Source organism: Copadichromis virginalis, linkage group LG11, assembly GCF_057382275.1.
Source record: "Copadichromis virginalis isolate Kocher_CV1m ecotype Utaka linkage group LG11, C_Virginalis_male_GT1.1, whole genome shotgun sequence".
NCBI classification, from domain to species: Eukaryota; Metazoa; Chordata; class Actinopteri; order Cichliformes; family Cichlidae; genus Copadichromis; species Copadichromis virginalis.
Window position 1 is genome coordinate 8,323,708 of NC_140628.1, and position 15,831 is coordinate 8,339,538.

Genomic DNA, 15,831 nt, shown 5'->3' on the forward strand with positions numbered 1-15,831 from the left:
GCTCAGTCCAATACTACTGTACATTCATTATAACAGACTTTTCTGTAGGCAGGAAAGGTGTGTTGGGTTTGAACTTGAACGATCAAACTAATGAATAATTCAGCTGCGGATTCATTTTCACTTTATAGCGACTGACAGTATCAGTGTTCACTGACAATGTAGTCAATCTGTTCTTTGTTTTTTCAGTGAAATGTCAGATTGTGCCAAATCCCTGATAATAACAACAGCTACTGCATCATTTACATCGGGCATTAGAGCATAAGTCACAGTTGATCCCTGACATTAACCGTGTTTTTCTCACGTGCCTCTGAAAGAACATATATGCCTATTTTAATCAATCCAGCTTGTCCCTGGAACATTTGAGCAAACTGACAAACAGCCTGAATCACCTTTGAACCTGAGGATGATGTAAAAAGAAACTGCAACCTCAGATGGCTGCAGGCAGATGGCGAAGGCCCTGGACTCTTAGATTTTACGCATCTTCTGGATACATTATTTCGTGCAATCTGGATGTTGAGTTCGGTGTGTCGGCTATATTTGTTTCTATCTGTTACACTCTGTGCTGCTCTCTTGGCCAGGTCTCTCTGGAAACATGTAATCTCAGTTGAACTGTTATATGGCTGTCAGCAGTCACTCTGCATGTGTCACCTAAACGCTGACATTAATTTAACTTGGAGCCCATCTTCTTTTGATCACTCACAGATTTTAGTCTGCAAGTAGTCTACGGTCTCCAGCCTCTTCACGAGTGGACCTCCAGTAAGGAAAGCTATGCTCTTCTTTTTGAATTACTATGCTGAATCCATCTCGCCATTTTAAAGAAAACTGCCTACATAAGGGTGAAATTTTCAAAAATCTACCCCTGTACTTAGCAGCGCCATAATGTAGTGGTTTACATATTTGCCTAACAAGCACAAAAAGATCCCTGGTTCAGTAGCTTTTTAGTCAGCAGTGCATTCGTGCTGCCATCTGTCAGTCATAAAATAAACTCCAATAAGACAGCCTGCATTGTAGCCTTGAGAGACTGTACTTGAGCAAAGAGTCCTATGCAGACCTTTATAATGACAATTATAAGCTTTGTTCCAGGGTTCTTAAACTATTAAGTCTGCGTGTGGCCTCTAGCCTCCGTGAAGTGGGTAAAGTGAGGAGTGTTTCCGTCAGAGCATTATTAGTACGGGAGCGTGTTTCTGTGTCTACTATCTGTCTGTCATTGTAACATATGGGGACAACTAGCAGTTCTAACAGCCAGCTCTGACTCCTCCGCTGGGTCACACAGGGACATGTGCTTATCAGTGAGACAGCAGTCAGACAGACAAACATGGACTGGGGAACAGACTATTTAACCACGGGGCTGGTCGCATCTGTTACGCTGAAAATTCAAGCATGCTAAGAATGTGATTGCATAACAAATAAAGAACTGGGGCTACAGAGGGGATTCAGAGTTCTGCCGCAACAGACGTGGCGAAAAAACGAGTCATTAAAAAAAGAAAGAAAGAAAAAGAAAAGCTTTCACGGACTGTTTATGTGTATCTGACAGCGGCAGCCGAAGGAAATACAAAATGTTCTGCTGCTGGACAATAAAACAATGTGGATCTCCTGGAGATTATGACGGGTTAGCTCATATATTCACTGTTCTTTCTTTGGATTAAACAATGAGTAGTGGACACAGTGTGCACACTCAAACATTCAAACTAAGTGTGGAAAAAAGACAAAGTAACTGATGAACTCGACACTCCTAGTATGTGAAAACTGGAGGCCATTTTCCCTGAATGTTTTAACAATAATTGAACATTTTTTCCACCTCCAGCTGCAGATAAGCGCCTGAGATTCTGTTTGATCCTAAAGTTCATTTGGGTTGTCTCAAATTATTTGCCTTTCTGACAACCTACAGCCCACTCTAACATCCCATCACCAGATTTCTTAGGTTACATGCAACATGCACACGTTACTTAGGGCTAAGAAAAGTACTTCAACTGGCCCTCTGTGATTTTAAAGCATACGCAAACATATCTACTACATACCTATAGATAGCACTGTTATAGAGAGCACAGGCAGGTATAACTACTTGATGCATTTACGGACAACTACTATTCTCTCTGAAAGATGCAACAGTCAATATAATTGTTATTGACGGGCTGATATTATTGGCTAATATAAGCCATTTGATAATTTATCACCATTTATAATGGCTGAAAAATGTCTGGAATGCCACAAAACAACAACCAACTGAGAAAAGTCGAGCAGAACAAGAAAAGAAATAAACAAGAAACGTTAGGGACATTATATCAGCCAATATATCAGAATACCAGAATTTTAAATGACCAAATACTGATATCAGTATCTGTCTTAAAAAAAACATTACGATGACGTTAGTTCAAAGCCAGTGGATTGATCCCCAGCTCCTCTAACATAGACATCAAAGTGTTCTTAGGCAAGACCATCACAGTAAATATGTGATAAGACACATAATAAAGCACTGTGTTAGATCCATTAACCATACAAAACTTAGTCTTTACTACAGAGACAACCAGCCACAGATGGGTGGGGGTGTGGCTTTGTTAGCCCTGTTTAAAGTATATTAAATATAATCATATACTTTTCCACATTTCTTTAATAATATCGACTCTTTGTCTTAATAAAACATTCTCCTAATGTGCAAATGACAAGTAGTTTAAGGACACCGACACTCTGACACACATGGACAAAGATTACACAAGTTCACAGCTGATTAATGGAAGATCTACTTTAGTCCACTTCATTAGTCTCATCCATACTGTATTCCAGTTTGATGAGCTTGGCTTGCGGCCAGAGCTTATGGGCTCTTAAGGTCGAGCACAGTGCAGAGTGCCGTACAGCTCAGTAAGGGCTTTAAACCATACTGTTAGTCTTACAAGGACACCAACACCCAACAATTGCCATTTTTTTACTGGACGGAAACAATGTGTCAAATTAAAGCAAAAGCTTTGTAACAATATACTGTGGAGAGCATGTGTTTGTATATTCATATCATTCCAAAAATCATTTTGAGAAGAAGATAATCCAGCAGTTTTTAAGTACAGGTAGCAAAAGCAGCAGAGAGCTAAACAACACGTAGCTACCTATCCCAGAAGCATCCAACTTACCTGCAGGTTTATTTTCCTCCTTTAGTCCACATTCATGCATACACCACATCCTATTTTATCTTACAGTATGTCTTCTATTGTATAACATGGTATCACACTGTGCTATAATGTATTGTGACGGACAGTGAGAAACACAGGCTTGTGTCATAGACAGTTAATGCTTGATTTCTCAAGAAAAATATAGATCCCATATTTTTCTTTTGCTTTTTAGTATTTCAGAGGCGTCACTCCAGTCTTCCTGGACTTGCGAATAAAGACCGCATTAAACACAGCTCTTAGTGGGTAATTTTAGTTGGTTTCAGTCCAAAAACATTCCTTTTTAATCCGTACTTACTGAGCTGTCACACACTAATAACACAACAAGTGCACGTTATCCTTTACCTTTCTCGGGCAATAAAGCAGAAACATCTAAAAACATAACCTCTAAACCTCCTTTTTTAAACCCCCTTTCAGGGGAATTATCTAATATATCATTCACCGCAGGCCAAAAAAACAGATAAATAAATTATCTTAAAGTGTGTAATGGTGCACAAAATGACTGGCAAAGCAAGAAGCAAACAAAGGTAGGCTGAAGGCGTCATTCGTCAAATCGTTGTCTGATCTGGCTCTGCGTCGCGCTGACTGCCAGTCGAGTGTGATAAATCTGACAGGCTTAATCTGGCCATGCATCAACTGTAGTGTCAAGAGGCCGGACTGACAGACGCATACCGACGGACGCATAAGGCACAGAAATGCTGGCAAACGACAGACAGGAGGAAGTGGATGCCATTAACACGGAAGCTAGCCACTCTGTGATAGATGGTATAGAAATACTTATACTGTTGGCTTTTGTGTGTGTGTGTGTGCAGTTCAGTTAAGTCATGCAGATGTGTTTAAAACAACAACAACAAACAAACAAAGAACAAATATAGACCTAATCTGACAATCCATACCGACACAAGAGCTCCACACAAAGACTATAAAGAGGCAAGAGCCATCGGGCAAAATTAGCCTACACTTCCATAAAGAGACAACTGATCAAAAGCCTTTCCCTCAAGGGCTCTCAAAGGATTTACTTAAAATGTCTCCTGATGTGCAGTAGTAGTGCAGCTGATTATCTAGCTGTCCCAATCATCAAACTAAGACAAAAAGATGGGAACAGACTGGACGGATTAGACGAGAAATAAGGAACAGAGAAAAACAGAGATTGACTGTAGGCGTAAACACTGGGCTCATACATATGAATTTATTGAGCTACAGAACGAATGTAAAGCGGATGAGCCGCAAGGGCCTTCCTTCTGACAATAAGACCGCAAAGGAGCCTTCCGTGTTGCTGTGATTTGACTGTATTTGAGTTCTGGGGTTGTCTGTGATTGGTGGAATGAAGTCTTTGCAACAACGAGGAAAGAAATGAAGTCAACCTGGCGTGAATATGAAGCTTTATTAGCAGCAGTGAGTGAGCGCTGCGTTTAAATCCAATATTACCAGGAATTCGTGACAGAACACAAGTACAGTACTACCATGTACAAATACTGACAGATTAGACATTTCAGCCAGATTGTGTAATTTATTTGTATTTTTTATTTGACTTCACAGACGCAACTTTTATTTAACTTACAATACTAAACGTAAACAGCAGGTCACCTGTTAACCTGAATCTTTTTCTGAGTTAAAGCCAAATCTGATGGTCGTGCATGACTGGAGACGAAGTGGTTAGGGTGTTAACTTTCATTTCTTTGATATAAAATGACACAGAGCAGATGGGTTGAACATGTTGAGTGCAGTTTATGTACTCTTATGTGATAACTGAACACTGAATTCCAAACATTTTTACACACAGCATGGTGCCAACACAAGAATGCATTTTCTTTGTTGTTTTTTTTAATTGTTTCTTTCCGTTTTATATACTCTCTCAACATTTCCTGGACTTTTTTTTAACTGAAAAATCACTTCCAAAAGGCACAGAAAACCTCCACTCTGCGACTAATACTACAGCTACAGGCAATATTTATCACAGAATCAAATGCTTGACAGGTAGATTCTGCAAAGTGGTATAAGAAAACCCATGTCGGGTCAAAACTTTTGAACTTTTTGACTTGTCTACGGTAGAAACAAGCTTTTTCAACCACTGCCATTTTACCCATTCCATCCAATCTGAAAATAAGACAGAAAGTAAAGACTGTATTGAAAGTACCAGACAACAGAGACATGAAACACTTAGCAATGCAGAAAATAAATAAAAGAGTCCCACAGAGTAAAAACTACTGTTCTTTGAAGAAGCTGAGAGCAAGATTTTTTTTTAAAAAGACATTTAGCTTTGTTTGATAAAATGATTTACATCCAGTAAAGCCTTAGTGCTTCCAAGCCATCTTTGAAAAGAACAAATCTCCTACAATGCAGACATAAATACAGACAATTTTACAGGCCATTCAAAAGAGTATGTAAACATGAAAATATGCAGGTATATTTAAGTTCAGACACACAGAAAAAAAAAAGATGACACAAAGAGGCACAGCATGAGCAAATGCAGGAGCTAGAGGCAGCAGAGACATTACAGGCTGCAGTCATGCAGCAAAAATCCTTCTCATTCCCTCTGACTGAGGAAGATAAAAAAGAAAAAAAAAAAAAGACAAAGTATCAAGAAAATCAGACAGCACAGCCCAGGCAAACGGAGCGACCCACCTCCCCCGAGAGAGCTCTGACTAACTGTCTGAGGAGGAGATGAATTCCTCAGGCACGCAGGCTCGTGTGTTGCATGTGGGTTAAATTATGCTACCAAAAATGATGCACTGCAAAAAAAAAACAATGCCCATGTGTTTGTTCACACATGCAGTCATCAACAATAAAGAGCAGTAGGGTTATGGTTTGAAGTATGGTGCAGTTTGAAACGATGAATCGTATGTGTGCCGTGCACGCAGGCTACTGACGTCAGCGTGTGACATACAGGGCAGCACGATCAGTGAGCCTTGCATCTTTTCTAAATCTATCCTAGCTTAGTAGTCGACTAAACTACAAGTCACCTAGCCAAGGAGCAAGTGAAAGTGCAAAGCCAGCAAAATGAAAACAAATCAGGGCATAAAAAAAAAGAAAGAAACAAAGCACAGAACACAAAGCTCCTAAATGGGACGTGAACCTGTGGTGTCCTGGAGGAGATACTCAACACTTACTTCTTGCCTACTTATGTGGGCACATGGCTTTAATTTGAGAAATTCTAATTAAATTCAGTTTTATTTCTATAAGCTAAAGTTTTTCAACATTTTTCAAAATGTTATATAATATTATAATAAATAACATTTTATTATGTTCTTTGGGTTTGTGATGATGTTTGTGTTGGTTATTTAACAACCTTACAACTGACTGAATGTGGTACTAATATGATTTTACCAGTACATCTAAGTAATAACGCATTCCAGTATTTTTTCCAAAAGCCATATTGAGAAAAGAATGCAGTTATACATGAAATTAAGAAGAATAGATATAAAGCACTGCTGTTACTTTGATCTGATATTATTAGGGTTTCAGTTTCATCATTGCAAACAGATCTGATGTTTTTCATCTGCCCCTATGTAAGCCTAGCAAAGTGGAGGTCACATGCATCATTTATACAATCATTTATTCACCTGGCATGTCTCCGTGTTTGTACTCGTACAAACATTTGCACATCAAACAATGTAAAAACTCCTCAAGAACGTTCAGAATTTCCATTGAAATGTGCACAAAAACAGGTTGTTGGAAAAACACCTGATGTCTCCTTTTAAAATATTGTGATATGGCTGTTCAATTATAGCACACAATTGCCACACTAGATCAAAAATACATCACCGTTTGTTTTCAACGGCGTGTTTGTGTTACATACAGCCTTAAGAGTGCATAATTCGATTATGTTCACTTATGAGTGACAGGAAGGAAGGATAAGGTCAACAAATGCCACAATTAATTAAGAGTTACTTAACATTTTATGCCTCTTTGAGTTAGTAAATTGTGTATTTACAGTCAACCAGCTCTGCTCCAGTGTGTCCATGGCTATGCAAATTGGCTTATAGTTGATAAACATGTCTCTAACTAGAAATTGTACTTCTGAAGTAGAAATGTTTATAAGGTAAAACTGCTACAGTAAATCTACTGTAATAGCACAAGTTTTGCTCATTTACCTCTATTCCAATATTCCCCCCAACCCAAAACCCCCAAAACAAAGCAACCCCCCCCCCCCCCACCACAATAACAGTAGATCCAGAGTTAGGACAGAGCTTTAAAAAAAAAACAGAAAGGAAAGCAAAAATACAAAACACAGTGTAAAAAATAACCTCCAACAAAAGAATAAAATCCATATTAACTGCAAAAGCAACATAAAAAACAGAAAACAGACACATAAACAACAAAACTGTTAGAAAAGGTGACATCACATATAAGTAAGTTGATTAAAAAAAGTATTTCTTCCAAGTCGCTTAAAGGAAGTCACAGATTTTCAAGCCTTATCTCCTCAGGCAGGTTGTTCCAAAGCTGAGTGGCCCTGATGGAAAAAGCGCTGTCACCTTTAGATTTAAACCTCAATTTCCGAACAGCCGGAAAGGCCCCACTTTAGGATCAAGCCTGTGAACTCGGTCGTACAGGGTCGACACTTCTGCCGAGGCGCTCAGGACCAGATCCAAACATTCATTAAAAGTTTAGCAGTGAAATCCCTCCTAAAATGTTCAGGGAGGCAGCGAAGACAAAGCAGGACAGGTGTGATCTGCTGCCAGGTGTGACACATCATGAGTGGCCATTGGGGAGGTCTTTATTATAGTAGGAAAAGCTGTAAAACTTGTGAAAATACAGATAAAAGCTCAAAATCTATTCCCCTCCTTCACATTTTCCAAGGCCGTTTAGTGGGCCAGATTGGAGTTGGCTGATTCTGACACATCCCTGTTCCAGGCAGCTGGGTCACTTATAAAAGTATGTAGAAGTGAATTGCTTAGAACAGAGAAAAACTTTGATTCAAATCAAACTTTTTTTCTACAAAAAAATGTAAACTTTTCACTAAATCATAAATCCAAATTAGCCTTTTTCCTTTTACAAACAAATTATTCTAAATGGCAGGAAAGCTACTGTGGACGGGAACAGTTTCTTTTGCTGTGGATTTCTACAGCTTTTATCCTCTATATCCAGCAGGAGAGTTGACTTATGTCTGCATTTTAATGTGGATGGACCTACTTCCACAAACAAACCTAAACGCCTGGCACAGGCTGTGCGTGGGCGGGAGTGTCAGTGGTCATGGGCTATCGGTGGCTTCTAATGCATTTTAAATGTGTGAAGGAAGAACGCGCCACAAATTACTGTAAATATTCCTCATTGTACCGTGCACCCCCCTCCTCCTGGATCTTATCCTGGGAGAGCCCTGCTGCACGCCACAAAGTGCACGAGCCACAGTGACATTTCTCTCAGAATCTCAACAGAAACCGGGGTAGATAGGTCAGGCCTAATGGCTCATTTCATTCTGCTGTAAGCGGACATTAGAGGTGACACTCTACATGAAACAACTTGTTATGAGTCCTTAATCTCTCAGCTGAGTCTCTGAGCAGCCATAAAACTGTAGTGAGACCAGAAGCTGACTAAGGAAAATGAGTGTGATAATAATGCAGTTAAAGTGCTGCAGCTCCGAGTCCTTTTGGAGCTTCCCGGTCACTGCGCGCCAGTCCCACTCTGCATTAATCAGGCAAAGGTCGCTGTTCCTATACATTAGGAGCAACTTTCTTTTTTTCTCCTTATCAGACTTAATGAGCAGGGATGTTCTCTGCTGCTCAGAGTGCCGGCCTAATTAAGCACATTAACACTTTTGACCATATGTTGACATGAGCACCACATCACAGGGGACAGGACAAGGTTTAACATTTTCTCACACTAATTCCAAACCACTGATCACAAGTCAAAAACCCAGAGCGTGGACTCTAGCTTGCACAGTAGGACAACACGTATGATGGTCCATATATCATCACTGGCTTTCTCAAGCCTGTTTTTTTTAAAAAAAAAAAATCAGTTGCTAATTGAAACATAGCAACTAATCTTTAGAAGAATTTGCTATTCATGCTTTCTTTATTTGAGGGGACTTTTCTGAACAGGGATTTGAGTTTATTTCATTGTTTAATTTAGGACAACAACACACACGGATGACTAATGAGGGTGATTATTGTTGAACATCAGTGTCTCGATCGACCGCAGTTCACTGTTGTCATCATGCAGAGACAATACGCAGCTGACAGCTATGTAGACAACCTGTCTGTCTGTGGTGATGACCGCACAATCACTTAAGTCTGGATTACTTTACATGCTTCAAAAGTAATTCTAGTGCTTTATGTGTGCTTGTGCTTGTGCAGCAATCTAATCACGCTAGTTAATTGTACATACTTGCCTTGGCTTGATTTTGTAACAGTCAGTCCTCATGCAGCTTCTCTCAGTTTGTTCTTTAGGATAGATATCAGTTTGTTACTTATTTTAATTTTTTAGTCAGTTTATTATAATCTCTTTCTTTAAAACTTTAGATTCCCTCACAGATCCTGTGTGGTGGCTGTAGCTCAGGACGCAGAGTGGGTTTTCTACCGATCGGAAGGTTGGTGGTTGAATAGGTGAATGAGGCATGTTGTATAAAGCGCTGTGAGTGATCTGGGAGAGTAGAAAAGCGCTATATGAGAATCAGTCCATGTAAAAGTTAATTTAATGAACATTATAACGACTACTGTGTATTTTATTTCTTTACAGAGGGTTTCAGGGCCTACCGTGGACTTCTTTAGAGTGAAAACGTTTTCCGTGGTACTCTGTTCCAGAGAGCCTGAAAATAAAATCAAACTGAAGCAAAATGAATAAAATTTCAAGTGGGATTTATTACTCAAGAAGACCATATTTTAGGAGTCGATGGAACAGCAGAAACACTTATCCCTTTTGGACTGCACAATGGTATTAGAAAGTGATGCATCTTTTAACTCATAAACAATGTGAGTATAGGCAGCAGTGATACGCTGAAGTGCTTTTTCCTATCAACTCGAACAAAGGCACAAATAATAGCAAAGTTTTATTTTGCTCTTTTAGAAGTTTGCTTATTGGTTCAAAACTTAGAATATTATCGAATGCTAATAAACGGGAAACCTGACTGGTCTCTACACTGAGCCTATAGCTACACACAAATTCCTCTTACTTTAATGACTGTAGCTTGTATGTAAATGTCTGTATGTACCCAATCTCCATTTTAACACATGGGCCAATCAGATCAAACGTTTGTACAAACATCATCTTGCATTCAACAGTTATTAATATCTATATCTTTTTAAAATTAATTTCTTTTAAATCCCAATTCTATATTTGGTTCATTATGTTTCCTTTTAAGTCTCACATTCATGTACATGTAACTTAATGGTCACCCGAATTTGTATCTACGTGATAATTTTATTCCAAGTCCCTACTAAATATGGAATGAAGAATCTGAAAAAGTGTCAGAGGCCTGGTGAATGTTTGCAGAATGGATACTATAACAATATGTATCCAAAATAATGAAATGGGTTGACAAAATCATCTTTAAGCTAGGCAAGGCTAATTAGCTTCCTCCCAAACTAGCTAAGAGTTAGCTAGCTCTTCTTACCATAAGTCACAAAACATAATATAGAGTAATTACCAGCATCTAGTATTAGCAAAAACTAATAATAACGATAAATTTAAATAACATATATTGGTAACAATAGCTAACATTAACAAGCAAGGTTCATTACCTTCCACTTTCTGACTGAATGCTAAAGAGCATTGCTTGCTAAGCTATTTAGCAGCTTCTTCAAAGCTTATTTTTAATTATTGCTGGAAACAAATATTGTAACAATGGGACTTTTTTAATGTTTGACTTTAAGCTGAAATTGTAAACATTTTCAGTAAGTCTCATATACACAAGACTATTATTCTAGCATTTTTCTTGACTGTATTTTCTACAGTCATCGGTCAAAACCCATAGCCATGTGTCTTGGAACCTCACTATTACATCCTGTCATTTGAATTACAACACTGACTAGCATGCTTTTTGTCGCAAAGATAATTTTGATGTAACAAATATGCCAGTACCACAACCACAACAAGAATCCTTTTTATGAAAAGGGAAGGAAAGATGGAAGGAAGCACAAGGAGATGAGGTACAGATGCCACTTTCCCTGAGGCTCTACTCATACCATATCACACAGCTAACACATCCTATATGATGACTCATTCTGTTTCCCATTACCTTCTCACGACCCCAGTAATGATACAGTATGTTTGCCCTGTAACAAATACCTCACAGGGACTGAGGCGGCGTGTGTGAATATGTATGCTGGCGGTGGAAGGCTACATTTACACACTTGCATACAAACTCGCAGGTTGTTCCCAGCAGTCTGAAGCATACGACTCATCTTACAAACATAAACAGGGCTTCTTTACCTCAAGCAAACATAATCTTTAAAACGCGCATCTCCCCCTGCTCGCTCACTCGCTCTGACACACATATACATTCACAGTGTCTATCCAAAGAGTGTCATTAGACTCCTACCAACTCTAGCCAGTCTTTGCCCATAACAAAGGTTCAGAGATGTGTTATTAGTGATAATGTGTACCTACATAGAGAAATTCCCACAGTGATCTTGTATCTGCAGGCTACGGCATCACTGAGTGTATCTATAGATGTTTATACGGTTATTTTTCGAGCCGTTTCTGCTTTGTGAGATAACACGCCGCACAACGCAGTCTAAAGGAAGAATATGAGATTGAAGAGTGCAAAGTACACAGGAAGACATACAATTATAGATAGGTATGAGGTGACGCAACCCCAGAAGTCTGCTTTTAAGGGCACACCATAAAATACTGTATAACACATCATCTGCAGGAGCAAAGATGAATTCTAGGGGAGGTGGGAGCTCAGGTCACTGGCTTTCATCTAGTCTAGAAATTACTTTATGTGAGCAGATTTTCAGCCCTTTCCTAGTAATAATCACAGCTAAATGCATCTCCTGTTTTCAAGCCAATCACTCCTGTAATTTAAGTCTTATCAGGAGCTGCGTGCTTGTATCTTAATGCCATTAAAAATAGTTTGTTTGTAACATGCTCACGGATGTACTGACAATTAGGACTGGATTACTCAGACAAAGAATAAATACAAATACATATTGTCTTGTAAGCTCTGAAGTGAAAAAATAAAGAAAGAAATAAGATTACATCACCTGGGACTGCAGAGACACTTTATATCCTCCCATCTCCACCTGGAATGTTAGCCAGTCCTAATGGGGCTTAAGTGGTTTGCTGAATGTTTCTCAAACTATGAATGCAGAAAATCAATTTAACATGTTTTTTGGAATATGAAGTATATATGAAAATACATCAACAAGCTAATACTGGCTAGTATTCTTTGATCTGCCTGGACAGGTTGATGTTATGTGTAAATGTGTAGTTGCAGAGTTCTTTCAACACAAAGTAACTGTTACTCTTGTTTACTTTTACTTTCTTACAGTCATTATGTTGCTCACTGCTACTAATTCTGATGAGACTGAAACTACGTGCACACACATCAGCACTGATAACTTTGTATTTTTCATTAGTTTAAAGATTTATTTTTGAATTTTTGTTTTCTTTTATGTCAGTTTTTGAAGAAAGTTTGCCTGTTTACTTTTTTTACTGCATTAACATTTTTTTTTATCCTATTGTGTTACAATTTAGCGAGCTGGAAACTATCCTACTGACTTAAGCTATTTGTTATATGTTTAATTTTATTTTGAACTGCTGTAATAAAGACATTTCCCAGCTTTTGCATAAATAAAGCATATCTGATCGTCTTATCTTATGTTCTAAGTTTCAGTTTTACATCAGACTTGCTCTGTCATCAAATGCTTGCTTATAGAGGACTGTCGGATCTTCCTCTTTCTTACTGCAGGATCTTTACCTTATGATATAAAGCACCTGAAGATGATTGTCGTTGGGTTTATATTGTCAGATTCTTTCGACGGCACAAGTCTGATCAGGCATCAATAAAAGTTGATCCGTTTTTATAGATAACACATTATAAATTGTGGTGTCGAGCTGACTGATTTTGTGGTTTACACAACCATCACACCATAATCAGACTCCTGCAAGGCAGCCCCCCCACTGAGGACCCCATTTGTGTGAAAACTGACTGGCTGCCAGACTGGCCTCTAAGCCTGCTCGATAGGGTTATCTATGTATTTTAAATTCACTGATATGCATGATTGCAACATCCCCCTGGTGTCTGATCTTTATCTGCTGCCTGTGCATCCCCCGTTAGTCTCCATCCTCTCTGTGCAGACGCAGGAACATACACATTTGCACACGAGCCACTTTGATTTATGGCCGCCTGGAAACATCTTAACACAGTCTGCTGGCCCGGTGTCACTGCCTCATCACCAGTAATGGAAGACAAACGTGTCAAATGCTATTCAAACTCCACATTACGTGACACAGTTTCACTTCCTCATCAGCATTACTCGGCTTCCATCAGTCGCGTATCTCTCAAATAAGGATAGATTAACATGCGCATCAACAGGATACTACAAAAATCCAATCATATGACTCCTTACTCCCTGCTGACGCCTCCCTCGGGAAAGTTAAAATCCTTCCTCAAGTAAACATCAGAATAATGAGCTACTTCTAATGTGCACTTAGTTCTGTGTGAATGATTAAAGTGCCATCTCAGAGGCAAGAATTTGAGCACCTGATTACCTAATTATAATGTTTAACACATATTCACAACTTCTTTATTTTTTTTCTCATCAGTTTTAATTGCAATTGGGTTTTTTTCTTAAGTCTAACTTGAAGCTTTTACACTGAGTGTGATGTTCTGATGCGTATTTCACTTGATTATGATTTGTCGCGCACAGAAACCACAACACAATCCCTTTGTCTTCCCTGCTAGTTCGAGCTTAAAGGGTAACATTGAGTTGTGGTAAGAGAGACAAATCAGAGGACAGGGGCGGCTTAAATGTAGAATTTCCTCTTCAGTCTGTGGCACTGAGCAGAAGCTGCTATATGGTCTGGTTGGCTGATAAATGAAAACAAATGTATTTTAGATGTCAGGCAGCAGAAGAGCAGCGCAGAACAGGAGGACACAGGAAAACGCCTCAGTGCATGCTGCTCCAAGACACAAACACGCACTCAAAAGCGCGACCGCATTGCCTTTGGTACACATAATGCATATGCATTTGCACACATGCATGGACAAGCATTTCCACGAAATGTATTCACAGTGAGGTGCGTGCACATACACACACGCGCACACACACAAGCGCACGGTAAGCTATTTATACAAACAAGCCAATCCGGCTCAGACAGGGTGAACTGCAGCGGTATAAAAGATGGGGCTATGGAGACAGGATAGGATAAACACTAACAACAGAATAGAGAGAGGCTGCTGAAAATCTCATTAACTGTAAATTGAAAAACAGACTAAAAATGTCTTCCAGAGCAATAGCCGAGGCGGCTGCGTCGCTTTTTCATCTTCTCCACAACTTTCACGAGTCGATACACCCCCACTTTCACTCTCTCTCCTTCGCTCTCTCTCTCGCACACAAACATATATTCTCAGGGTGAGCTTGTTATAGTTTTATCCTCCTTGAGTTTCATACCTTTGGAGTGGAGGATGTTTATTAGACAGACGGGTCATTTTTTTTTGCTAGTGAGTGTAGCACAAAAATCTCCTCTGCTGCACGCACGCATCCACAGCAGGCCTCATTGTTCTCTTGATACATTGATTTTTAAATGTGCAAATAAGTGAGCTGGTAACCAAACAGCGACATTAGAAGCAGCTATTAGGGTAATTAGCAACGACCCATTTATGCCACATCTCTCTAAACACACACTGAACCCTTACCATGTGAGTTTCTACAAACTTCCACTATGAAGCGTAGCTCAGATGTAAATAATATAATTCACTGATCACCTATCACTGTGCAGCTCACACTGCTTGGTTAGGTTACATTCATATATGAGGGCTGTGGGGTTATTTTACTAAGAGTGTGCCAGTCAACACTGTCTTAGTAACCTAAGTTTCTACCCTCACAGCTGAAATCATTTTATCTTGGTATGCACTGACACTGAGTGGCTAATGTTTGTTTCAGAATTTTTCAAACACTTAGGTGTTTGTCTATTCTATTGTCTGGCTTTGGATTGCTAACTGATAGCCTCAGAATGCAAGAGACAAACATTGTCAGTTAGATGTACAGTGGGTTTCCAAGACAGGCGAGTGAATTCCTTGAATTCAGGAGCGATGATATCATGTAGTGACAGGGAAGAGATCCACCTGGCATCTCATTTACAATCACCAGGCTGTGAGTTGCATTATTTGGACACCCTGCAACCTTTTAGTTGTCCTTACATTAGCATTCTTTCTACACTAAAAAAAGATCAAAAATACGCACAGCTGGAAAAGGGAGGAGTGTCCGGTCCTGTTTATGAGTGAGCTGTTCCCCCAAGCAGCGGAGCTGGAGTATCTTGGGGTCTTGTTAATGACTGAGAAGAGATTGGAGCAGGAGACTCATGCACAGATTAGTGCAGCGTCAGCATTGCTGAGGATCCTGAAAGAAAGAAAGATCGACATTGCGATCCTCAGCTATGGCCACAAGCACTGGGTATTGACCAAGAACATGAGATCATAGACACAAATGGTGACAAAGAGGATCTTCCAAAGGTTGGCTGGGCTGTCCCTTAGAGACAGGGGAGAAGTCTGATCACTCAGGAGGTGTTTACT

The 15,831-nt window shown here is 39.4% G+C and overlaps 1 protein-coding gene and 1 long non-coding RNA gene across 2 annotated transcripts in view; one reads left to right on the forward strand and one right to left on the reverse strand.

Moving 5' to 3' along the window:
* The window catches only part of LOC146698018 (low-density lipoprotein receptor class A domain-containing protein 4-like), a 279,790-nt gene that overhangs the window by 193,613 nt on the left and 70,346 nt on the right, over positions 1-15,831 (reverse strand). The window lies entirely within an intron of this gene.
* On the forward strand, positions 9,084-9,942 carry LOC146698021 (uncharacterized). The gene is made up of 3 exons (XR_014922881.1): positions 9,084-9,254; positions 9,614-9,681; positions 9,831-9,942. It is a non-coding gene; the product is annotated as an uncharacterized LOC146698021 (long non-coding RNA).